The 27,716-nt window shown below is 41.7% G+C and overlaps 1 protein-coding gene across 1 annotated transcript in view; it reads left to right on the top strand.

Annotated features, from left to right (window-relative positions):
* The window catches only part of POLA1 (DNA polymerase alpha 1, catalytic subunit), a 229,094-nt gene that overhangs the window by 179,673 nt on the left and 21,705 nt on the right, over nucleotides 1-27,716 (top strand). The window lies entirely within an intron of this gene.

Raw genomic sequence — 27,716 nt, 5'->3', positions numbered from 1 at the left:
AACATTCCCATGTTTGAGAACCCTTTTAGTGAGACAGCCACCAACCTTTACATCTCCCACTAGTCCTTCTCAGTTTACAAACATCAGGTCTAGCAGGCAGCCATCCCTTGTTGGCTCATTCACCAGTTGTGTTAGGAAGTTATCTTCCAAGCACTCCAAGAACCTCCAGGGCTGCTTCCTGTCTGCAGTGTTTTATTTCCAGCAGATACCCAGGAAGTTGAACTCCCCTACCAGGACAAGGGCTAGTGATTGATTCTGAGACCTTCCCCAGACACCTATGAAACACTGCAGACCCCCCATTGTGACATCTCTCTTGCTGACCTTTCCCCTGATTCTCACCCACAAGCATTCAACCACAGTGTTGAATCATCACCATCATCGTCATGCACGAGGCAGTTGAGACCTGCCAAGGGCCACTCCACCACCTCTCCTTCTGGGCCTGTCCCTTCTGAAGAGCCTGTAGCCATCCAAGACAGCTCTCCAGCTATGGGAGTTAACCATTTTAAGAATGTACTATTTGTCTTTTTTCTTCTATGAACCAACTGCACTTGGGAAAAGTCCTTTATTTGAACATTTCTGCACCATTAGAGAAATGTCTTCGGTTGAGGTTTGATTAATTAAAATATATGTATACAATAGCTAAAAGAAAAGCCAATTAAAACTGAAAGTTCAGCTATTAATATTGAAGAGACACTTTTTAGCAGGGAGGGAATGATGGCACAAGAGAAGCAGTCATGCTGACTGTGTACAAAGCCCTCTTAAATATACAGATTAAGCTAATGTTAGCACAGTTATGTTTTTTTCCTTCTCCCAGTATTACAGTATTTCTGAACTAAAACTTCTCTAAGCTGTAATGGATCCACAGGTTTTGTACAGCTAAGTGGTTTTCAACCTGCCAGAAGAATATTTCTGAAGGACCAACTGCAGATTCTAAATAAAGCCATGTTTGGGTCCCACTGTTCAAGTGCATTGTCCACAGAGAGCATCTGTGGATTCTGCTGCATTCTCTGTGTGGTTTTGGTGGTGCCTGTGATGAAAAGGTGTTACCACTGGAGACCTCTGTTCTGATGCCTGGTCTGCTGTCAGAGTCTTCTCCACCCTTGCCTTGCATCACCATCTAGGTTGCTGGATGATAGACAGAGACTAAACAGAAGTCTTTCTGAATGTTATTTGATAAGCATTATATGCAAATCAAAATAGTGTAACTTCTTAGCTGAAAAATGCTGAAATAGGTGAACAGTCTGGTTTTGACCTGTGGTACTTAAGGTTTCTTCTTTTAGAGATTCTCATTTCCTATCCTGATGCTTCTAGGGCAGTGAACCCCTGCTGTTTGCATTTAAAAATGGCTTTGTACATCCAAAGGTCATGGCTGTGTGCCATCTTTCACAAGATTGCATCGGGTTGGGAAGGACCCCCAAAGGTCAGCCTTTGTCCAACCCCCTGCAGGCAGCAGGGACACCTCCAACTAGGTCAGGCTGCCCAGGGCCACATTGAGTCTGATCTTAAATGTCTCCAGGGATGGGGCTTCAACACTATCCCTGGACAACCTGTTCCAGTATTTCACCACTCTCGCCGTAAAGAACTTTTTCCAAGTTAAACGTCCCCTGCTCCAGTTTCAAACCATTGCCCCTCATCCTATCAGTCTAAGCCCTTCTAAACAGTCCTTCCCCAGCCTTCTTGTAGCTCCCCTTCAGATACTGAAATGTAGTTATAAGGTCTCCCTGGAGCCTTCTCTTCTCCAGGCTGAACAGCCCCAATTCTTTCAGTCTGTCTTTACAGGAGAGATGCTCCAGCTCTCTGATTATCTTTGTGGTCCTCCTTGTATTAGTCTAATATAACTTTTTAGATACACTGAAGGAATGCAACACAGTACCTACTACTGGTAGCTGAAACTGAATTACTTTGTGTAATGACATGATAATGACATAAGTGTAGAAGAGGCTTCTTGAGTGGTCGTATCCAATCACCTGCTGCTGTAGACCACCACATTTTTAAGGACTGCAAGTTTATGACCTTCATTTTGAAACCTGTGGGTGATTCTTCCCCTTTTTGCTACTGTTCAAGATGTGTTTCAGTCCCTCTTTCTGTGATGGCTGAAAATTCACTATAAATTTCCCATTCTAACTTGTTTGTGGCTGGTTTATATCTGTTCAAGGAACAGACTTTATGTATTTCCCTGCCCTGATGTTCTCCACTATGCTTTTGGAAACAGTGGTAACATCTCCATTTTGTCTTAAACTAAGGCAAAGACATTCTTACCTTTCTTTAGGAAGAATGGGTCTCTGCTGCATGGTCCTTCTTTTTAGTACCTTTGTGTGCAGTCTTTTCAAGGCTGAATTACTCTTTGAGTATGAGAAACTAGAAATTACATGGTATTTTAGATGATATCTCTCTTGTTTGTACCATTTGTGCATTTGCTGGAAGTACCTCTGCTGATGGTTTCTTGAGTCACCTATGCCCTGCTCATAGCCATTTCATAGCTATCATTAAGTAATGATAGAAATCTTGAGGTTTTAAGGTGTTTTTTTCTTCCTCCTGCTATTTTGGAAGCATGAGTTCATACCTCAGATTCATGGCATTTTGTTTTACTTTAATTTTCTTAGTTTCATTAATTCTGGACAGCTTTTGTAATTTTAGACAGCAAGGTTAATTAATTATCTCTGAAAAAAATAGGATGGTGGCTTCTGCATTCACATAATTTCCTACCTTGTGCGTGAATCAGAATTTTTTTTCTGGGAGCATCACCAGTAATTGGAGAATGTTCTATAAAATTCTGGAGTAATTCTGAAGGAATTCTAAGAGTTCTGCTAGGAGCTTCTGTTCTCTTGGACAGTTTTCCTTCCAGCATGTTGTATTTTTATCTTTTTCTTAACCCTTTGAAAGTTATTCTATAATCTTCTTCAGCCAGCCATTGATTGCAGTCCTGGTGCTGCAGCAGGCATTATGGACAGATAAATTAGATCTCTGAGTTTTCCTTTGAAGAATTATTCTCTCTCTTTGTTTATTCCTAATGGCAGCTTTAAGTTGCTACTCATCTTGGAGTATCCTATAAAGATTTTTCAATGGCCAAAGTTTCAAGATATAAATCTGTTCTCCACGATACTTGAAAGGAATTCATCTCTCCTCTCCTTCAGAACCCTGAGATTTTGCTGCTAGTTCACTTTTGTCTCTTTGAAATTAATTACAGAACAGCTTTTGTTTTTTTCAGCTATTTATATTGAATGTCTGTAGCATTTATTGAAATGGAATCTAAAATAATAATTGTGATATCAGTAGGAGTTCACAAAGACGCTCAGCCTGCTCCCTTTCCCTGTAAGAGGATCAATACCATACCCTACTTTTTAAAGACAGGATAAATTTAAAGTACCTCTGGTGATGCAGATTCTACAGCTGGTCAGGTTTTACAGCCAGTTTCTTGCTTTAGAGAGCATTTTGTTTCTCAGATGAGTTTTGCTTATTCTGTGCACAGTGGGTGATAGAATATTTTTCTTTCTCTGAGTCTCAGTCTTTCAGCTACAAACCTGATTTTTTTCTGAGGAACACACAGAGAGTTCTCTACTTCTCTACACATCTGGGTTTTCTTATAGACCTTCAAGAGATCAGATTTTTCAGAGTGAAGTACAGCAGAAGGATTAATTAACATGTTTTGCAGACTGTTCTTCTGTTTGTTTATAACACATTCACAACACTGTTCACTCACATTTGATTTGTGATCTGCTGTAATCATTGTGTACTGTTGTTGGTCCATCTTTTCCCTTTGAGAATCAAAAACAAGCAGGTTGGTCTATGTTTTATGGCTTTACTGTTTGAGTGACTGGTGAAGTTACCTATCAGTGATACCACCCAGAAATGTTGGGATTATATAGTTATGGGTCTTTAGTCCTAGTAGTAGAAGTAGCATTTGTCCTCCAAACGTTTGTATTCATCTGGAAGTTTAAGGTCTGCCATGATGATACAATTTAGTATGTTAACATTGTGATACAGTGCAAGGTTCTTAGTTTTCTTACACTAAGTGAAATTCTGAAATTCTTTGCTGCCTTTCTAAATTAGGAACTGTTGCACAGTTGCATCAGGCAAAAAACCCAAAAATCTCTGTGCCAAACCCTCATAATTATTGAATTCTATGAATTATTTTAATCAGAAAATTAAAAAAAATGCTGCATTGTGGCTAGTAACATACCCAAAATGTTTCCAGCACTTTCTTAGATGTACTTTTTCAAAGCTGGGTTGTGGGTTTAGTCAGACACTGCTACCTAGGTGGACAATCAGAGCAGTAAGAAGCAATAGGAGTAAGAAAGCAGTAGCATTGTCTGTTCATTTGGGTGAAAAAAAGGACAGGTAAACTATCAGTGATTTTAAACACGTGATGTTTAAATACAGGAGTATGCTCACTCTGTACACCTTCAGAAATGGAAACCAAGGTATTTTTATGGCTGTGTCATCAGGAGATCAAAATAGAGTGTAGTAAGCTTTTACATCATTATACCATTCAAATATTGGTATTGTTAACTGTTCAGAGATACTACTATTTTCATTTGGCTTCTACAGTAAAATTAAACCCTTTAAAAAACGAAAAGAAATGGAGCCCACATGAAGTCAATACACTACTCTGCCTCATGCAGATGTCTCCAGTTCAGTTCCCCCTCCTGGCATCAAATAGCAGTCTGGATTGAAGATAAGCATGCTGCAGTCTCCTTCATTGATTAATATCACTGAGGTTGTTTATAGTGCTGCAGGGTTTTGTTGAGAAATAGGATCCTGGTCATAGGATTTCTTCAGTTCCATTCTGTAGAATGGGAGTGAAAACCACCATCTTTACACTATCCCACATCTAGAAGAGGGAAAGTCATAAATGTTGTTCTTGGGGCATTTAAGTGGCTTGAGAAGTGGGCCAGTGCCAACTGCATAAGATTCAACAAGTGCAAGGTCCTGCATCTGGATTGGTTCAATCCCAGGCATAAATCCAGGCTGGGTGCAGGGTGGGTTGAGAGTGGCTCTGAAGAAACAGACTTGGGGGTATTGATGGCTGAGAAGCTGAACACAAGCTGGCAGTGCCCTCCTGCAGCCCAGAAGGCAGCCATGTGCTGGGCTGCATCAAGAGGAGTGTGCCCCTTTATGCTGCTCTTGTGAGAGCCCAGCTTGAATACTGCATCCAGTTCTGGTGTCCCCAGCAGAAGAAGGACACAGAACTGTTGGAACAAGTCCAGAGGAGGCATCAAAGATGTTCCAAGGGCTAGAGCACCTCTGCTATGAAGATAGGTTGAGGGAGCTGGGGGTGTTCAACTGACAGAAGACTCCGGGGGTACCGTAGAGCTGCCTTCCAATACCTGAAGGGGTCCTGCAGAAGGACTTTTCATAAAGGTGACTATTGATAGGACAAGGGGGAGTCATTTGAAGCTGAGGGAGAGTAGGTTTAGGCTGAACTTCAAGAAGTTCTTCAGTAGGAGAGTGGTGGGATGACTCTGGAATAAGTTGCCCAGGGAGGCTGTGGATGCCTCCTGCCTGGGGGTGTTCAAGGCCAGATTGGATGAGGCCAGCCAAGTGTAGTTGAGAGGTGTCCATGGCAGGGAGGTTGGAGTAGATGATCTCTAAGGTCCCTTCCAATCTAAGCCGTTCTATTCTATGATTCTGTGAAGTGTTTCAGGGGCAGAGATTACAAAGGTGCTGTGGTATGTTCTTTCACAAAATATTTTCAACTATTGAGTCCATGGATATTGGATTCCAAAAAATCTGTTCACTGAGTGAGCTGGGGCTAGGAGGAAGATAACTTTTAGAAAAGTGGTTCTATGTTCCTATTTGTTAGGAAGACCTACATCTTCAAAGGAGATGCTCCTTTGTGGAGATAGAATGTAATTGGTTTGATCATATACTTGTGGAGTGCAGCTTTGTAAAACCAAATGCATACTGAGAAGATATTTTCATGTTTTTATCATAGCTTTGTGTGTGCCTCACTCCACCTTCCATGCAAACACCAGAAGTGCCTGGTTTACTTTATGGATGAATAAACTGCAAAATTGTGTTGAGGAAAATGAAACTCTGCTAAGCTGTGTAACCCAGACATAAAACCCTAAGATTCAGCTCTGAATAGTTGTGTCTATCCTATCATTTCCATGTTGGGTGTTTTTTTCCCCAGTGTGTTCATAACTCTCAGTGCCAAGTAAGAGGTTGAAATGATTCTTTTTTTTGTGTAACTTTTTGAAAGAAGACAGTTTATAATGGGGGTGTTGACAGAGCTGCTTGTCAGTGTGGTTTAGTGTATGTCCTTTTGTCAGCAGCTAATGGTGATGAGACTGAAGGAGACACTGAGTGCAGCTGGGGTTGAAAGGATGGGCTTGAGCCAGGAGGTGTTCCTGCTCTGAGGTACAGTGTGGAGGTTCAGTCAGGTAAAGGGAGGAGAGCAAGCGTGAGATGGAGCCAGAAGGATTGTGTTGTATGTGAAACTGGTGTCATGAATGGAGACTTCTGACATCAGAACTTGCTTATCAGTACCTGGGCAGCAAGACTACAAAATAAGCTGGGCGAAGAGTGGCTTAAGAGCAGTCTGGAGGAGAAGGACTCAAGGGTGTCAGCTGATGAAGAACTCAACATGAAGCAGCAATGTGCACTTGTAGCCAGATGGCTAAACGTATCCTGGGCTGCATGTGTGACCAGCAGTGTGACCAGCAGGATGAGGGAGATGATTCTGCCCCTCTGCTCTGCTCTTGTGAGACCTCACCTGGAGCACATGCATCCCAGCATGAGAGGGACATTGAGCTACTAGAGCAGGATCAGAGGAGGGCCATGAAGATGATCAGAGGGCTGGAGAACCTGCCCTATGGGGACAGGCTGAGAGAGTTGGGCCTGTTCAGCCTGGAGAAAAGAAGGCTCTGGGGAGACCTTACAGCAGCCTTCCAGTACCTGAAGGGGGCCTGCAGGAAAGCTGGGAAGGGACTTTTTACAAGGGCTTGCTTGTGGTGATAGGATGAGAGGGAAAAGATTAAGGCTTGAGGAGGGCAGATTTAGACTGGAGATTAGGCAGAAATTCTTTCCAGTGAGGGTGGTGAGACACTGGAACAGATTGCCCAGGGAGGTCGTGGATGTCCCCTCCCTGGAGGTGTTCAAGGCCATGCTGTATGAGGCCTTGAGCAACCTGGGCTAGTACAAGGTGTCCCTGCCCATGGTTGGGGGGTGGAATAGGTGATTTTCCTGGTCCCTTCCAACCTAAACCATTCTACGAATGTATGAAAAAGTACTTGTGATATCTAAGAAAGGGGATGTAGTCCATCTGCATGTGCTTTCTGGGGAAGGTAGGAGAAGTCATGTAAATAACCTGTGTGCATATGTTGCATGAGATGGCAACAGCCAATCTGAGCACATCACTTTTCAGAGAGGTCAGCATCTCTGTTTGCATTGCATCTCCAGACACTGCCTCTAAGAGTTCAGTTGACTGCAGTCTTCTTTACATCCAAGCACACAAATGCTCCTCTGCACATTTGCTGTCAAGTACTTTGTCTTCCAGTCATCTTGTTTTGAAGAGATTGTAAAATAGCAATTTTCAAGAATTTAATCTTCGAATATATCTTCAAAAGGACATTTTCATTTTTCCTTAATGTGTTGTTTTGAAGAGGAACATTCATGAAGTTCTTTTTTGTTGTTTTAATCTGAGTCATTGTTTCTGGAGTCTTTTTAAAATCTCACTCATTTTTTTTTGAAAGCAAAAGCTTTTGAAAACTACTCAGTGTAGGTTTTTTTGACCCTTTCTGAAGTAATATAAGGGCAGTTAGCTGACCTTTAAATCTTAAGCTATCTTCCCATAATGATCATATCTATTTTTATTGTCACTTGGACATTTTTAACATCTTAGGTATAACTTCTTCTCCATTCTGTTTCTGCTCATGTGGTCTCTTTGTAAAATTTTCAAAATCTAAGTAAACATCTCTCTGAGCACAAAACTTAATGGGCTATGACACCTCTCAGAGTTATGAATTGTTATTTTCTCTGCTTGTGAATTAAACAATTAGCTGAAACAGTTATGGTATGTCCACAGCCTGGGAAATTAGTGGCACAAAAGATGTGCATTTACTGTGGCTCATAACAATAATAAAATGGGTTTGATTAATGAAGACTTTTTTCCTTGCCTATTATATTAATGTTGGAGATAGTGTGATGTGAGGTAGTGTCTTGACTAACTTTTGACTCCTCATGAATTGTAATGATTATTTGACCTCTTCAAATAAATCTCCCACTGCTACAGATAGATTTATTTGGTTGGTTTTTTTCCTGTAGGTAGGGGAAAATGACCACAATAATGTCTTGTTAATTGCACTTCAGTATAGATACATGCCAACCAAGCAATCACAGAATATATCTGCTTGGAAGAGACCTCCAAGATCATCCAGTCCAACCCTCCACCCAGCACTGAAGGGTCAACAGTAAGCCATGTCCCTAAGCACCAGGTCCACATGCCACTTGAACACCCCTAGGGATGGGGACTCCATTGATGCCCTGGGCAGACCATTCCAATGTTTGACAACCCTTGCAGTGAAGAAATATTTCCTAACATCCTGCCTGGTGCACTTTGTGACCATTTCCTCTGGTCCTGTCACTTGCCATCAAGGAGAAGAGGCTGCCCCCTCCTCACTCCAACCTCCCTTCAGGTAGCTGCAGAGAGCAATGAGGTCTCCCCTATGGTAGAGCCTAATATCATCTGCCTCTTCTATCAGTTCTCTTGTGAGTTTCTCTAAACAGAAAATGTTTTTTAAAGCTCTTTTTTTTTTTCTTGTTTCTTTTTTATCTGCAGTTCATTAACATTTTTCTTACAGAGATCTTTGTCTTTCTGGTTTCATCTCTGTTAATAAACTTTGAGGTTGTTTTTTTTTAATGGGAAACAGTTCTGTTGTTAAATGCAAGTCATAAGTGACAAGGCTTCTTTTAATGACTACTGCTTCTCACAGCAGTAAGCTCTTTTCTCTAGTGGAAAGTGCAAGACCAGCATGTTTTTCCTTTTAGAAGACCCTTAAGTTTGATGGATCTGGCAGTGTGTACTCAAACACAAATTCCTGTCTTTTAGACACCAGAATTCCGACATCAGTGCTAATTCTTGGGGAAAAAAAAAACTATTTCAGTAGAAATTGGAAATACAAATATAACCAATTTGACTCTGTATAATCTATTCAGTATATCTGTGCCTAGACATCAGATGGCTAATGTAAAGCTAAGGTTTTAAAAGAGGCTTTTTTTGAAAGATACAATTATCTCTATGATTTTTTTTTTAAGTCTCATAAGAAATGTATTTTAGAACTTGCCAGTGATGGCTCATAATCACTTTGATATTTTGAGGAAAATGGTAGCTTTAAACAGATGATCCAGAATTTATTTTTAAAAATGTATTGTGCTTATACAGTCGATGGCTTTTATTTCCATAATGTTTTTTACTACATAATTATACATCTTAATTACGTAATTACCGTCATAATTATTATGTAATTACATGTAGTTCCACTAATTACAAAATCAGGAAGTGTAATTATCTACTAAAAACTTTCTGAAATCTTATTTGTTCACTAGAGATTATTTAAAAGACCGGTGACCTACTGAGGATGATGTACAGTGTGGTACATCACACCAGCTCTCCTTTGTGCTTCCTTCATGGCCAGAGCAGTTTGAGAGGAGGGTTGTGGAAGGACTTGGCATGTCTTTAATGATGATTTCCCTTAAAATTAGGTTGGAAGACTTACTGCCTGCTAACTTTGGAGCCTCATAATTTTTGTCAGTGGCACCTCATGTCTTTACATTTAAAGATTCTGTAGTTGAACTTCCAGAAAGTTGCATGGTTTCTGTGAACACAGTTTCGTAGTTTCAATGAACACAGTTGCATAGTTTCAGTTAACACCTTTTTAGCTCTGTTATTTCACAGAATCACAGAGTTATTGAGGCTGGAATAGACCTGTGAGATCATCGAGTCCAGCCTATGACCTAACACCACCCCACTGACTAGATCATGTCACTAGAATTGGGTGAAGATGTAGCAGAAGTCTGAATAGTTTGGGGTTTGAATCAAAGATCCCTTTCCAGCTCTTAATTCTGCTATCTTTGAACAAAATCCTTGCGTATTACCCACAGATAACACAGGCTAGTAATGTGTATTATCATATCAAGTATCATTCATTCTCCAGCTCCAGAGAAGTAGTCAAAAATAAAACAAACCACAGAATTATTGAGGATGGAATAGACCTCTGAGATCATCAAGCCCAGCCTATGACCCAACACCACCACACTGCCCAGACCATGTCACTGAAGTGCCACATCCAGTCTTTCCTTAAACACCTCCAGGGACAGTGACTCCACCACCTCCCTGGACAGTCCATTCCAGGGTCTAATTCCCCTTTCCCTGAGAAAGTGCTTCCTGACATTCAACCTAAACCTCCCCTGGCACAGCTTCAGGCCGTGCCCTCTCATCCTGTCACAAGTGGTCTCTACAATTACCTGAAGGGAAGTTGTAGTAAGGTACATTTTGTATTTTGGTTGAGGGTATCTGGTGTCAGTTATAAAGATGTTTGGAAAAATGTTGTTTATGGGCATATATATGTGGCTGGATGTGGCTCTGAGCAACCTGATCTAGTGTGAGGTGTCCCTGCCCATCACAGGGAGGTTGGAACTAGATGATCCTTGAGGTCCCTTCCAATTCTGTGATCCTATGTGGAGTGAAACCTTGACTCCACAAAAGCAGGGGGAAATGTATCTGATTTCTCATGGGTCAAAGCTGGGGTTTTTTTATTGAGTAAAACTGCTTCTTAAAACTTTACTACCCTTTATTGATACACTTTTACATCTGTACACTGATTTATTGCTTACTATTGCCCATACTTGGTTAGACCTTTCTCTAACCATGCAGTTTGAAACTCAAAATGATTTACTGCATGTTAGAGAAAATTAATATTCAGGACAATTTACAGTTCTTTTGTCCTGATATTTTATTAAAGCTAAGCAGATAGAAACTCTCTTTTCTATATATTGAATAAGTTATGTGCTACCTTTCATAGCTTGAAAGAGTATTGTAAAGTGTTAGATTTGGTGAACATTTTTTATTAATTAATTTAATTTTTATTCATTGAAATTTTTTTTATTCTGTGATGCATCAAAATGACATCAGAGATACAAAGCCTTCCCTCACACTCATTGTGACAGCAAGCATGCATTTATTCTGCCACAGTGTTAAAGCTAATCACCAGGGGGAAAATACTTTATGTAAAAGAAAACAGAATTCATGTGAAAGGAATGATGTAAAAAAGTAAGTTGTCCTGGTTTAACACAGCCTGCTCTCACAAACAATTCCCCCATACACAGATTGGTGGAAGGAAAAGTAACACCAAAAGCCTTGGGTTGAGATGAGGAGTTCAATGAGGTAACACAATGTACAATTCACAGAATCACAGAAGTGTTCAGGTTGGAAAAGAGCCTCAGCATCACCAAGTCCAACCATTAACCCTACTCTACAAGGCTCACCCCTAAACCATATCCCCAAGCACCACATCCAAACCACCTTTAAACACATCCAGGGCTGGTGACTCAACCACCTCCCTGAGCAGCCTCTTCCAATTCCTGACCACTCTTGCTGGGAAAAAAATTTTCCTAATGTCCTCAGCCTGTGTTGCAGAAGCAGCAGCAGAAACCAGCCATAAGACGACCTCCCCACCCCTCATGCCTACGGCCAGCCCAGTGTAAAAGCCCCAAAACTAGAAGCAGCAACCAGAACAGGAAGCCTCTCCTCTTACAATCTGAGCTACAAGCCTCAAGATGCTTTGCTCCAGCCAGCACTTTCATTTGAAAGTTGCCATGAGCTGGAGCACCTCTGCTATCAAGACAGACTGAGAGAGTTGGGGCTGTTCAGTCTGGAGAAGAGAAGGCTCCAAGGAGACCTTCTTGTGGCCTTCCAGTATCTGAAGGGGGCTACAAGAAAGCTTTTTAGAGTGTCAGATGGTGATAGGACTAGGAGGAATGGAACAAAAATAGAAATGGGTAGATTCAGATTGGGTGTTAGGAAGAAGTACTTCCCCATGAGGGTGGTGAGACACTGGAACAGGTTGCTCAGGGAGGTGGCGAAAGCCTCATCCCTGGAGGTTTTTAAGGCCAGGCTGGATGTGGCTCTGAGCAACCTGCTGTAGTGTGGGGTGTCCCTGCCCATGGCAGGGGGGATTGGAACTAGATGATCCTTGAGGTCCCTTCCAACCCTAACAATTCTGTGATTCTATGATGTCAGCATGGTATTGAGTATCAGCAGCAGATTCCATCGGCTAAATCCCAGCCACTTAGTGATATTAATAAACTGTGATGGGATTTCAACCCACCACACTGTAAAATAAACAAAGAAGATAAAAATAATCCCTGTGTCAGAAGGGAAATGGTGAAATAGAAACATGAAGATGAATTACTGGAATATTGACATTTCTGTGGATAGTCTCAAGACTTTATCCTGTGTTCTACAGGTACCACTGGGTAATTTCCCTGTGCTTAATATATAGGGCAACTGGGTACTTGCCAACAGCTATTTTGTGCTCCCAGACTTGGCCTGGGTGTGCAGGTGATGTGAGTCTGTCATCTTCTTGATGTTAAGTGGAATTACTTAACTCATATCTGCTAAGCATACAGGTCCTAAGGAGAATTTGTCTCTAAAACAGTTTGAATTACTGACCTTTAAAAGAAATCCAACAGTCATTATTTGTGGAAAACAGGATCCTTTTGTGATCTCCAAGATTTAAATTAATGCTGCAAATAAAATTATTTTAATTATTATACTTACTGAAGTATAATAACTGCGTGGGAGACATTTCTTTTGAAATTGTCTTTCTGTATGCTTACCAAACAATGGGTTTATATCAAAGAAATAATGAAAATATAGTTACACTCTTTTCTCTAAGAAACAGATGGAGAGAAATATCTCTCTTTGCTAAGGACTAGAAGACCAATGTAGAGATTAACATAATGGAAAATACTTGGTTTATTCCATAGGGAACACAAAAATGTGCATGATCTATGTGTAAAAATGCAGCTCAAGGCAGGGGAGTGTCTAAATGCAGCTTAAATTTGCTTTACTGAATGAAAAAATATGGCCCTTCATAAATTACTATTACACTTTTTGCCACCTCTCCATCAGAAAAATGTGGCAGTGTCAGCCAGATCCAGACTGATCTGTTACTGGGGTTGGGGGGTAGAATTGAGCACTCAAAGCCATAGGGATTTCTGGCATGAAAATAAAGAGCGCATGAGAAACTCCTTGGCATATGTATTTCTGGTAATCAAGTGCAACTGCTACCTCTTTGCCTTGCAAGCCCAGCCACAGTTTTCAAGTCCCTCTCTCAGCAGAGCCACACTTGTTCCATGAGAAAGAGTGGCTCTACACAATGCAGAAAGAAAGCTAACTTTTTTGTCCCCCAGTTCACAGGATCACAGGATGCTTGAAGGGACCTCTGGAGATCTTCAAGTCCAACCCCCCTGCCAGAGCAGGACTATAGAATCTAGCACAGGTCACCCAGGAACACATCCAAACAGGGCTTGAAAGCCTCCAGAGAAGGAGACTCCACAATCACTCTGGGGAGCCTGTTCCAGTGCTCTGGGACCCTTACAGTAAAGAAGTTCTCCCTCATGCTGAGGTGGAATTTCTGTGCTGCAGTTTCCATCCACTGCCCCTTGTCCTGTCACAGGGCACAAGTGAGCAGAGGCTGTCCCTTCCTGACACCCATCCCTCAGATATTTATAGACACTGATTAGATCCCCTCTCAGTCTTCTCTTCCCCAGACTAAACAGCCCCAGGTCTCTCAGCCTTTCCTTATCAGGCAGTGCTCCAGTCCCTTTGTCATCCTTGTAGCCCTCCCTTGGACTCTTGAGTAGATCCCTGTCCCTCTTGAACTGGAGAGCCCAGAACTGGATGCAGTATTCCAGGTGGGGCCTCACTAGGGCAGAGTAGAGGGGGAGGAGAACATCCCTGGATCTGCTGGACACATTCCTCTTAATGTACCCCAGGATCCCATTGGCCTTCTTGGCCACAAGGGCACATTGTTCTCCTGTGGATAACTTCTTGTCCACCAGCACTCCCAGGTCCTTCTCCATGGGGCTGCTCCAGGTCACCTCCTAACCTGTACTGGTGCAGTTTATTCTTCCTTCCCAGATGCAGGACTCTGCACTTATCCTTGTTAAACCTCATTAGGTTCCTCTCTGCTCAGCTCTCAGTCTGTCCAAGTCTCGCTGTTATCTCTTCATAACAATATGATGATCTAAATTTCATGTCTAGTGTGGTCATGTCTACTGATCTTTTGAGAACAAATGAGTCTTCTGTGACAGGCCAAAACATGGCTCAGCCTCAGAGTTAAATCCAGCAGGGACATTCTTCTGTCTGGCTTGTCCTCCTTCTCTGAAGGGACTTAGCCAGGTGAAAGCGCTGGTTGGTTGGGTTAGGGAATTCTTTGTTTGTTTTTAGCTGGCAGAAATGAGTTTTGAGGAAGTTGGTTTGATCCTGCCAGGATTACAACTGTCAAATGCATATCAAAATGTTTTCCTATCTTATAGTATTTAACTCAGAATATAATAATGTAATTATTTTGACATGAAAATGTTATGCACTGTGGTATTTCCACTTATCTTGAAATAGACATTTTTCACTTTGTGAGAGATGAGTGCAATAAGACAAAACAAAAAAAAAAGAAGAAAAAGAAGTGAGTGACAGCCTCAGCTAGATTGTTTAGATGATAAAAAACAACAAATAATATCTGGCATTAATAGAATTTTACAGGCTTGGAATTAAACATTTAGCTACTTAAATGGCATTGTTTTATATTTTTGGTGGTAGGATATATGTTGCATAAAGAGCAGAACCTAGCAGTAGCAGGTTTGTCAGATTCATGTTTTCCTATCAATTGTGTTACATATTTTTGAGGGAGGGCAGATGAGTATTAAAGGGAAATTTTAACATCTGTATTATTTTCATACTGTCCATAAATTACATAGATTTCTTCTGGTTGGTTTTTGGTTTTTGGGTTTTTTTTGATAGAGCTGAGCCTGTAGTTTAAAACATGCTTAATGAAAAGTAATTAGTGCTAAATGGCCAAAACAAATACAGTTAACCTACTTACTAAGAGCTAATGCTCTTAGTAGTAATGGTAAACTACAGTTTTCAGGACCTTGAACTGCAAAATTGTTGTTTCATACTTTACATTTTGTATTGTACGGGAATCAGTGGATTTGAAATTGGTTATCACATGCCATTGCAGGATAACCTGACACATAATTCATTTATTTCAAGTATTACCTAATTTAGGAAGTCATAATTGTAGCTTCTTGGCTGGAAGCAAGTCACTATTGTCAGCAAGACGAAGGAGGTGATTCTGCCCCTCTACTCTGTTCTTGTGAGACACCACCTAGAGTACTGCATGCATCTGGTGCCCCCAGCATAAGAGGGACGTGGAGCTGCTGGAGCATGTCCAGAGGAGGGCCATGAAGATGATCAGAGGACTGGAGAACCTCCCCTCTGGGGACAGGCTGAGAGAGTTATGTAGTTATAAGGTCTTCCTGGAGCCTTCTCCGGGCTGCACAGCCCCAGATCTTTCAGGCTGAGTCTAGCTGGAGGCCGGTATCTAGTGGAGTCCCTCAGGGGTCAGTACTGGGACCAGTACTGTTCAATATATTCATCAAAGACCTGGAGGAGGGCACCAAGTGCACTGTCAGCAAGTTTGCTGATGGCACCGAACTGAGTGGAGTGACTGAGACACCAGAGGGTTGTGCTGCCATTCAGCCAGACCTGGACAGGCTGGAGAGCTGGGCAGGGAGAAACTGAATGAAGTTCAACAAAGGCAAGTGTAGAGTCTTGCCCCTAGGAAAGAACAACCCCATGGACCAGGATAGGTTGGGGACTGACCTGCTGGAGAGCAGTGAAGGGGAAAAGGACCTGGAGGTCCTAATGGATGGGAGGTTGACCATGAGCCAGCAATGTGCTCTTGTGGCCAAGAAGACCAAGGGCATCCTGGGGTGGATTAGAAGGGCTGTGGTTAGTAGGTCAAGAGAGGTTCTCCTGTCCCTCTAGTCCACCCTGCTGAGGCCACATCTGGAATATTGTGTCCATTTCTGGGCCCCTCAGTTCAAGAAGGACCTCAGGGAACTGCTTGAGAGAGTCCAGTGCAGAGCCACAAAAATGATTGAGTGGAACATCTTCCTTATGAGGAGAGACTGAGGGAGCTGGGGCTCTTTAGCTTGCAGAAGAAGAGCCTGAGGGGTGACCTCATTCATGTTTATAAAGATGTAAAGGTGAGTGCCAAGAGGATGGAGCCAGGCTCTGCTCAGTGATGCCCAATGACAGCATAAGGGGCCAATGGATGGAAATTGAGGCATAGGAAGTTCCGTGGAAACAGGAGGAATTTTTTTTTTTTCCCTGTGAGGATGATGAAACACTGGAACAGGCTGCCTGGGGGGTTGTGGAGTCTCCTTCTCTGGAGATATTCAAGACCTGCCTGGATGAGTTCCTGTGTGATCTGGTATAGGTACTCCTGCTCTGGCAGGGGGGTTGGACTGGATGATCTTTTGAGGTCCTTTCTGGCCCCTAACATTCTGTGATTCTGCATGGTGAGGGTGATGGAGCACTGGAACAGGCTGTCCAGAGAGGTTGTGGAGTCTCCTTCTCTGGAGACCTGCCTGAATGCATTCCTATGCAGCCTGCCCTAGGTGATCCTGCTTTGGCAAGGTTGCAGCTTCTGGAGGTCCCTTCCAACCCCTGACATTGTGTGATTCTGTGATTGTAGGCAGGGCCTTATGCTGGCATTAGTTATCTCTGGAAGAATTCTAGAGTTGAGTTAGTTTGAGAACAGGTCACTTTGTATCATGTTTTGGATGTGTAAAGTAGGTAAGGGGAAAAGTCTCTGCTGGGAAAGTATGTGGTAAAGACGGTTTGTTTTTAATGTCCTCTAAACATAAAAACCAATCTGGAAGGAAGTCTGACTTTGCAGAAATCAGCAGTTTTACAGATGGAGAACATCCTTCTTGAGAAGCTTCTTCAGCAGTTGCAAGATGATGTTTTTGAAATGTCTAGAGCAGGCCAGTATTTCTGTTGAATAGTGCATGTTTGAAGGCCATTATTATGATAAACCATGTCCTTAGCATCATTCAAATTGGTTTAAAAAATTGAGCTCTTTTGCAAACTTAACTACAAATAGCACTCAGAAATATAGATAATGTTGAGTTTACACAGAAATCTTTACATTTAAGACTTCCCAGCAGTGTGGGTTCTTCGTGTCTCTACCTGGGTCTGACTGGGAGAGGCCCAGAGAGTGCCTGAAGGTCAAACAAAATTTTCATTCTAAAGCAAAGCTCTCTAGTGCACTATATCCCAATTATAAAGATAATATAAATCATACCAGGGACAGACCTTTAATAAAATAAGAAACCACTCTTTTCAGCTACATATTGCATTTAAAAAGGAGATTTAGCAATGGATTAGGAAATGAGCTATGGTAGGCAACAGCAGCAAGCTCAGGAGTGGCTGGGGGGTACACATCAAGGTTTTCCTCCCTTTGGAGGAAATCCATCTGTGATAGATGCAAAGTGAGGAGAGGACTGAACGGAAGATGCTCCGTGTTTCCCTGGACAGGATTTTCTACTCAGCCATAGGTGATCCACCAGTACATGGTGATACTTGAGACAAAATTTGCCACTCAAGCTACACGTGCAACAGGGAGTTCCTAGTAGAGACTTGAGTTGAATAATCCTAAAAATATTAAATATCTCAAAAAGTTAAAGGATCACTGAAGTGACCAAGAGACTGGATACATCTCTCCTGACAATGATCACAGAACCACAGAATGGTCTGGGTTGGAAGGGACCTCCAAACATCATCTAGTTCAACCCCTCTGCAGTAAACAGGGACATCCTCAACCAGATCAGGTTGCCCAGAACCCTATGAAGCCTCACCTTGAATATCTCCAGGGATAGGGCCCCAAACACCTCCCTGGACAATCTGTTCCAGTGATCCACCACCCTCATGGTAAAGAACTTGTTCCTAACATCCAATCTAAATCTGATCTTCTCTAGTTTGAAGCCATTGCCCCTCATCCTATCACTCCAGGCCCTTGCAAACAGTCTCTCTCCATCCTTCCTGTAGGCCCCCTTCAGGTACTGGCAGGCTGCACTTAGGTCTCCCCAGAGCCTTCTCTTCTCCAGGCTGAACACCCCCAGCTCCCTCAGCCTGCCCTAGTAGCAGAGGTGCTCCAACCCCCTGATCATTTTCATGTTCCTCTTCTGGACCCTCTCCATCAGGTCCATGTCCTTCCTGTATTGAGGGCTCCAGAGCTGCACACAGTACTCCAGGTGAGGTCTCACCAGAGCAGTGTAAAGTGTCAGAATCACCTCTCTGGATCTGCTGGCAATGCATCTTTTGATGCAGCCCAGGATGTGATTAGCCTTCTGGGCTCCCAGTTCACACTGTCTGCTCATGTTCAGCTTCTCCTCCATCAGCACCCCCAAGTCCTTCTCCACAGGGCTGCTTTCTATCACCTCATCCCCCCAGTCTGTATTGATTGTGAGGATTGTTCCAGCCAGGTGCAGAATCCTGCACTTGCTCTTGTTGAACCTCAGGAAGTTCACCTGGGCACACCTCTCCAGCTTGTCCAGGTTCCTCTGGATGACATCTTGTCTCTCTGGCATATCAACAGCACCACTCAGCTTTGTGTCATCTGCAAACTTGGTGATGGTGCATTCAATCATGCTGTCTATATCACTGATAAAAACATTAAACAATACAGGTCCCAGTACGGACCTGTGAGGGACATCACTTGTCACTGCTCCCCATTTGGACTTCAAACCATTGAGCACCACCCTCTGGATGCAACCATCAAGCCAATTCCTTACCCACTGAACAGTCCACCCATCAAATCCATATCCCTCCAATCTGGTGAGTAGGATGTTGCAGGTGACCCTGTCAAAGGCCTTGCAGAAGTCCAGATGATGATAAACTTCACTAAGATTTTCTGGTGTTGAGACTTCTCTTTGTGTCATTAGTTATAAAGGAGACCCTGGGCGGCTAGTTCAGATCTAGAAAATGATATTCCTGGAAATGTTACACCAGGAACTTGCTCTATGAATCATAGAATTGTCAGGGTTGGAAGGGACATTGAGGATCATCTAGTTCTAACGCCCCTGCCATGGGCAGGGACACCTCACACTCGATCAGGTTGCTCACAGCCACATCCAGCCTGGCTGCAAAAACCTCCAGGGATGAGGCTTCTACCACCTCCCTGGGCAACCTGTTCCAGTGTCTCACCTCATGGTGAGACATGGTACAAAATTTCTTTCTAACATCCAATTTGAATCTACCCATCTCTTTTTTTTTCTATTCCCCCTAGTCCTATCATTACCTGACACCCTAAAAAGTCGCTCACCAGCTTCCTTGTATTGAATTTGCCATGTTAGATACCAAATGTGGAAGATTGTTACACACACCACTCCAGTTACCTCAAAGGTTTTCATCAAAGAATAAAAAACTCACATCAAAGATTAAAAAAATCACATCAAAGTAGTTTCCTCTATCCTTCTACAGTTACAACCTCTGTTGACTGAAGCACAGTGAGAAGTGTGAAACAAACCACTTCTGTATCCCAGAATAACCTGTTTCTAAAGTATACATAGCTAATGGTAAAGACTGAGGGAAAGGCATCTAGTAGAAATGTTAGCCATGAAGAGGCAGAATGCCATAACTCCCACCAGTCCTGCAGAAAGTCTCTTGTGAGGTCTGCAAACCAGCCTGTTGAAAAACCACTTTGAGAGCAGAGTCGTGACATCTGTCACAGGAGCAGGCTGTTGTCCTGTGGTTATTTGTGGAGAAGCGGTGAGTGTAATTCTTCTAAGCTCCTACTGCTTTTCACAGGGACAGATCTAGAGACTGTTTGGATGGGGTCATTGGGAAATTAATTTGCAGTCTTCGAGATGAGTAACTATTATCTATCAATAGCTACTCTTTACCCACCAAAGATTTGTAGCAGTTAAAAGCCAACTCCATCAACCTCTGGGTTCGGGGTTTTTTTCTGTATACAGTAAATACAGGGGGGTTGATAATTCCAGACAAAGTTATCCCAAGGAGGAGTTTAATATTCTGCAGATCATAGCATGTAATCTTTCTTCTTTCTGCTTGAATGTCAAGCATGAGCAAGGGAAAAAATGTGTGCACAAAGTTGATTTAAGAAGGCCATTTAAAATATACTTCCATATAGGAGAGCAGCCTCAGCTAATCCATTATTTCACTTCTAGACCCTCTTTAGGGAAAATGGAAGACAAAAGGCACACATGGATTCTAAGTGTATCAAGTGAGTACACTAAGATCAAAGGCTATCTTTGCATGAGGGACTTTGCACATTCTCTTCCAGATCAGCTGCAACATCAAGGACAGGAAAATCTGCAAAGCATTTTGTTTGCTCTGTGTTCAATCTCCTGTCATCTGCTAATGCAGTCTTTCTCAGAAAGAACTTCAATGTTGTGGTACCCAGCACATCCCTCTTTCACATCCAGTGTTCTGCTGAATACAGATCTCCTCTCTTCCCTGTTCAAAACTGCCAACTTTCCACACATTGGAGATGATCAACAGACATTGTTCCTTAGGAGGGAAAGAAAACAAATGTGTGGACATCCCACTAGTGGGGCTGCTTGCATTAGTGGTACAGAATATCTTGTTTTGTCCTTGATGTGTTATTGACAGCTGAGCCTGGGATCTCTCACTATTTCAGAGTGACTGGTCTTATGTTCCACTGAGGGGCAGGACAGAGGATACAGATTCTTGTAGATCCAGTGGGTGGGGGACTTTGAAAAGAAAGAATTTGCAGACCTCTGTGTCAGAGTAGCAGCAGCTGTGTGGTTTGTCCTCTTCTGTAGTGTCTTGTGACGAATTAGGAAGATCCAGGAGAAGCACCTGGGGAGAAAAGGAGGAAAAAAAGAGAAGTTGGTTAAAAATAAATAAAATGCTTAATTTGAATTCTCTTTTGAAATTGGTCAATGTCTTAAAACAGAGTAACTCACTTCTTAATGTGCTTGTGTGCTAGGTTTAGAGCAGGGGTCATGTTCCTGAGTGCTGAACCCTGGTGTTCTTCATCTTCTCAGCTGTGTTTCCCCACTGTTAGGAGTTCAAATTGGCAGGGAGTGGCTTGTCACATTTGTTTTGTTCAAAGCTTGCTTTTCAGCAAGTTTGCCCAAGTTGCTTTTCTGAGGAGGGTATAAACTTCACCAGGAGTGGACAGTAGTTGGTGTGGCTTTCTGTGTGCATTTTGTGAAGTATAACTAATTATTCCTTGAATTCTTTCATCTTTAATAAAGTCTTGTTAAACTAGGAACAGGTAACACAAGTTTGCCAGCAACAGCTTATTTTTTTTCCCCAGTTGATCTCATACCTGTGAAGATGACTGTACTGAAAGTGTTCCCTTGCAGCTAGTGTGCAGGATGCTGACATGAGATAGTAGTGGTCAAGCATTCCAAATCCTGTGACTCTCTGTCATGTGGCAGAGGAAAAGACATCCCTCTTTTAGTCTGTACAGGGACAGTTCTTGCATATTGTTTGCACTGTCAGCATCCAGAATTTGTAAACCAATGTCTGTAAACCAGTGGGTACTAGGGAATTGGGTGTTCCCAGTCCCACTTACCACTAGGGGTGATGAACTTCAGGTGGCTGTAGCACCTCTGGGTACCATGAAGGTAGCTGTTTTCTGAGAAAGTTTGACTCTGTAATGCACAGAAGTTTCCTAAGGGGGAAGGTATACTTAGTAACAATTAGCCTGACAGGTAAAAAAGGAAAAGTTAAAGGTTTTAGAATGACAAAAAGAGGAAAAAGAAGGGGGGGGAAAAGGTTGAGGGATTTTTTTGGTTTTTTTGTTTGGTTTGGGGTGGGTTTTTTTGGTTCTGTATTGATAAAGCACATAAATGTATCCAGGAAGAGCAGCATGTTGGCAGTTTCTTCTGTTTAATACATTGCTTGAAGGTGCATTAGCAGCTGCTGTATACCTATGGCTGTATGCACCTCTATATACCTATAGACATGGATCCCCTGCAAGCAAGTACTGCAGTATTTTGGTGATGTTTTTCTAAAGGATGATGTTATACTCCTCTGTACGTGATCTTTTGAGAGTCCTGTATTGGGCAGCCATTCCAGAAATGTATCTAAGCAGCCAGGTTCTGGGCATTTTTTTTCTGGAATTCTGTATATTATTGAGAATTACACATTTGTCTTGCTCCTCACAGTCAGGTAAACATTTAATTTAAGGCAGGCAGGGGGTTTATTAAATGTTTTTATTTTTGGAGTATAACATGTTCCCCTTCTAGACAGAAAGGAGGTAGGTTTCCTTTTCTTCCTTTTCATCTTACCGTTTTTTTCCCCTGGGGCTTTGGGGATCTGTTTTGCCTCCTAATGTGTAAAACATTGTGTGGGAAGTAGGTGAAGGTGAGTAATGTTGAAAATGACAGTGAGTTAGATCTCAGACATTTCAGACTGTCACAAAAGCTCAGATTTAAAAACTGTGTTGTTGCAATGTTGATGTGTAGCTAACAGTCTACAGCCTAACTTGGGATAAATCTAGCTCTTAGCAAATACTTGAACAAAAAGTGAGGAATAAGTTTTGGCAGGTGTTTATTAAACACTGAGTTATTTGTTAGCATTTCAAGCCTTTCTGGATGAAATACCTCACGTGGTGCTTGTCCTTTGACCAAGGGTGTGGCCTTTGTTGCTTCGTCATAAACCAAATCAAGCTACGGTATTTAACTCTGGCCACATGCTTCATCCCAAAGTAGATCACACTGAGCATTTTTATTTTGTTTATAGTTGATCTTCTGTGCAGCAGTAGATGCTTTAGTCTGTTGTCATCTCCCCTCTTTTAGTGACTGGATTTGACAAAGCAGTTTCCTTTCAGGTGTCTGGTTTTACTTTTGTTTGTGTTGTCCTTGTGCACAATGTTGCAGGAAAGTTGTTTCCTCCAACTGGCAGTGGGTACCACTTTGAGCAACTAAATGGCAATTGAATTCCAAGTCCTCCAACACTGATGTGCTGCTGATGTACCAAATTATCATTCTCCAGCCAAATATATCCTGGGTTGCATCAAGAGAAGTGTGGCCAGCAGGTTGAGAGAGGTGATGCTCCCCCTTTACACTGCTCTCAAGACCCCACCTGCAGTACTCTGTCCAGTTCTGGAGCCTCTACTACAAGAAAGATCTGGATGTGCTGGAACATGTCCAGAGAACAGCCACAAGGAAGAGCAGAGGGCTGGAGCTCCTCTCCTATGAGGACAGGCTGGGAGAATTGGAGTTGTTCAGTCTGGAGAAAAGAAAGCTCCAAGGAGACCTTATTGTGGCCTTCCAGTATCTGAAGGGGGCTACAAGAAAGCTGGGGAGGGACTTTTTAGGGTGTCAGGTCATGATAGGACTGGGGGGAATGGATCCAAGCTAGAGGAGGGGAGATTTAGATCAGATGTTAGGAAGCAGTTCTTTGCCATAATAGGAATAGGTTACCCAAAGGTGTGGTGGAAGCCTCATCCCTGGAAGTTTTTAAGGCCAGGCTGGTTGTGGCTCTGGGCAACCTGATCTAGTGAAAAGTGTCCTTGCCCATGGCAGGAGGGTTGGAACTAGATGATCCTTCCAACCCTGACAATTCTATGATTCTATGAAAAGGCTTGTCTACCAGTCCTCTCCTCTTACAGTCTGAGATATGTCTTGGATAATTCTGCTTGATTTGAAACGCTTGCAGAAATTTCCTCTCATGCAGATGCTAATTAGTGCCTGACTGAATGGCTGCAGCCTGGTAAGGTGCTGTTCCATTTGTAAGCTCGTTTCAGTGACATTAATCAGTAGCTTCTGGGAAAAATTCTGATCAGCCAGACAAAAATGTGCAGCCTCCAGGACCAAAATCCACCAAGTTAAGGTATGGCAAATAAGACAGATCACTCTCAGTATTTTTTGAGAGGGAAACAATGAAATCTGTGTAATTTTAATTACATGGACTACATGGGAGCTCATTCTGCCTTTGAAAGTGTGTATTCTTTGCAAGTGACAGGCTTTATACTAAGTTATTAAGCTCTGGACTTACTTGATTGCAGTGAAATATGCATATTTAATATGTGGAAGAGCTCATAAAATCCATTTAAATCTGAAACACAATTGAAACACCTTATAAAAAGCAGTCAAACCTAGGAAGTCAAATTACAATGGCTTAATGCTGTTAGCACACCACCCAACTGCACCTTTTTATTAGAGATTTGACCTTTCTAGTTGAATTTTTCTAGCTTTTGCACTTTGAAGCAGTAGGTTCACATGTGAGGTGCTTTTACTAGGAGAATTCCTGCCCACTCTCTTTTTTTTTTTTCCACTTCTGCAGCGTTGTAACCGGGTTTGAATATTTTCAGTGTTTCTGGTTGTGTAAAAACTGATGAATTGCTTTTGAAAGCAGGCCACATTACCAGCTGTTGATAAGTCTTGCTTGCATCTCTTCTTACTGTTTTTGTGGACAGCTGATCAAATTATAGTCGTCACTCTTGGCTTGTGGTGATTTTAAATTGAAATATTGGAATATATTAAAGCAACCAACCACACTGATTATATTGCAAGCCTCATTTAATTTCATACATTCACACATTATGGTGAAAAGCAGGATTTTTTTTTCTTTTTTTTTTTTTTTGAATGCATGATTGTGGCTGTACCTTTAGCAACTCCAAAGGTCATCTGTAATCGGTGCATAATTTCTTAGTGCTAGATATCTGATTTTTGAAAGCACATTCCACCATATTGCTGCATATACATTAAAGGTGGAGAGTGAAAATGAAAACCCAAACTGTTATCATTTCACCACTGTGCTGCTCTTGATACCATCCAAGTCCTTCCTGGTCACTAGGCTGCTGCATTGAAACCTTCACACATAATTGGACAATTGTTATCCATAGATTGTAGAATTGTCCATTCTAAAGGCACTGGAGCATACATTACACCTTATAGAGATGGTAATGTGTTGTTATGAAAGTATTCCTCCTTCTAAGTGATGACAGTATTTCCCTGTAGTGTTCACAATAATGATGTTTCTTGAAGCTTTTCCCCATGTTTTACTAACTGGCACCTTTGGGAAGCTTGGTAGAATCTTCTAGTTAAGATTTTACACAAGCTCCCTCTAGCCTTCTCTTTACCACTGTCTTAAAAATAAATCTCTTCATTATTCCCCTCTACTTGCTCAGATGAGTAAATGTCCTGAAAGTTAATATTATGAATATTTGGTGCATGCAAAGTGCTATCAGTTTAAATCCACATTTTAAAGCAAACCTTTTCAGGTTTGTGCATCACTTAATGCAGAAGAATAGTAGCTACGCAGTAGCTTTCAACAGGAATTTTTGTATTATTTTTTGGAACATATTGCATATGCTTTTAATGTAATGTATGCACAGAAAAAGAATTATTGTTTACTCCAGAACTTTGAAAATATTTTACAGTGCTGTCTATGTCATTCTGTGCATGACTATTTCCTTTGAGAAAGGAGTAGAAACACCTCAGTCTCCAGAGAGCTGTTGTTGATCCATGGAAAAGTTAAGGCACTGGTCCCTTATCTTTACCTGAATGGCACCAACACTGGGTCAGACCATTAGCTTAATCCCTTGATTTACCAGTAGCCAACTGGATCTGAAGGAAATGTCTCCTTATAAAGTTACTGTGGAAACCTGGTCAAATTAGATTTCATGCCAACCCTCAACAGTTTAAAGCTAATATTAGTTAGCACTTCCCTTTTATTATTTTTATACCTTTCGAAGACAAGCCACTGCAGGGGCTTCTGGGGCTAAAAGATCACAGTTAAATTCTCAAAAATGTTTAGTTTCTGTTTAGTTTTGCTTCTCTAAGAGACCCATGACCAAGAAATAAAACTGAAGAGGAGTTACCATAGAATAGCAATATGTAAAGACAGTATGCCTCATACATGTCATTAAAGCAGCTGCAGCCTTTCTGTCATTCCTACAGCAGCAGATCTCACAAACTGAGATGTTTCCAGTTTTCCAAATGACTTCAGTGTCTCCTGTAGGTTTCTGTGGTTATTTATCAGTTGTCTCGATAAAGTTTCTTGGCTTAGACTTTTATTTTTGTCACCAGACTTCAATTCTAGTTGCACTCAAAATCCTTAGTTAGCTTTTTCATCTAAATCCATTCTCAGAATAAATTGTATCAGTGACGTATGTGAGATGTCTAGATGCTGCCTACTGGCTTCTTCACAATCTCATTTTGCTCTTTATGTGGTTTTAATGTTTGATCTGTTAAAGAGAGACCTGGTTGAGAAAAGAGTAGATTTGATTAATATTTCTTTTAACATAAATACCAAAACAGGAACTGTGATACTTAGATATTTTCGTAAATTGTCTTAGTAATCCAGTATAATTTATCTTCACAAATGGTAAATAACAGAGTACTGCTCTTGGTGTGCTGCAGGGTTTTCAGAGACCTGTTTTAAGGTGCCAGAAAATATTTATCTTCTACTCAAAAAATTCTGTTAAACATCCACTGATGATGCAAAGAGTAGCTCATTGATCATGTTCATGCTCAAAAAAATTCATACTCAGTTGGGAAAAAAACCCCAAACAAACAAACAAACAAACAAAAATCAACCAAACACAACCAACGAACAAACAAATCAGAGTTAAAAATTTACAGATCCTTTGACCAGAAATTACCCACATGAAGAGAGTTTCCTGAGTAACCTGTGTGGGAATTTAGGGAACTCATGCTCAAATCTGTGGTGTGTCCCTAGACAAATGTTTCATTATTTGCAGAAACAGAACTAATAATGCAAAGGGCACTGTAAGATAGAAAAGAGTTTTCAGCCTGGAGAAGAGAAGAGAGCTAATAGCAGCCTTCCAGTACCTGATGGGGACCTACAAGAGGGCTGCAGAGGGGCTATTTACAAACGCCTGGAGTAATAGGACAAGGGGCAACGAACAAATGCTGCACCATGAAGGTGCTGGAACACTGCAACAGGTTGCCCAGGGAGACAGCTGAGGGCCCATCCCTGGAGATATTCAACGTCAGGCTTGACAAGGCTCTGAGCAACCTGATCTAATGGATGGTGTCCCTGCTCACTGCAGGGGGGTTGGAAGGGAAGTCTCTTCCAACCCAATTCTATCCACATCTGTTTCAGATAATTAATTAGTGAGGGAGATGTTCCTATGATAAAAGAATTGCATCCATTGGGACCATATATATTAAATGACTTGAACAAAACTTCTTGATCAAAAGGTTCCTCAAACTGCTGTGTATGTTAGAATGCACCTATGTGTTGAAGTCTTTTCTGACCACTTTGGTTCACATTTGTGATTCAGGTATCTGAAAACCAATTTTGAATATAGGACTTTCATTGGTGTATTGACCAAAACATGGCATGAGCACACTGTGCAAGAATCCATATGCAGCTTACTTACAAGTCCTAGAAGCTTAATATGGACTTTGGGAAGCAGTTCCCAGGATCAATGTAATGCCATAATATTTACTAAAATCTAATCAGCTCTATTAGCTAGTTCTCAGCACTGATTCTGAAGCTTTTCCCTTGGCCCAGAGTGTTCATGTTCTTTCCTAGATTGCATGGATCTGTATATTTGTATATCTGTAATCACATCAATATTCTTTCTGTTTAGATGAGTTTCAGCATGAGTGAGGTTCTGATTGTTGTCTTCACATAGAGTTTGTAATTGGACACACACACACACACACAAACC

This window comes from Indicator indicator, chromosome 1, assembly GCF_027791375.1.
Source record: "Indicator indicator isolate 239-I01 chromosome 1, UM_Iind_1.1, whole genome shotgun sequence".
NCBI lineage: Eukaryota > Metazoa > Chordata > Aves > Piciformes > Indicatoridae > Indicator > Indicator indicator.
The sequence above is the reverse complement of the archived record's forward strand: the minus strand, read 5'-3'. Positions and strand labels throughout refer to the sequence as shown.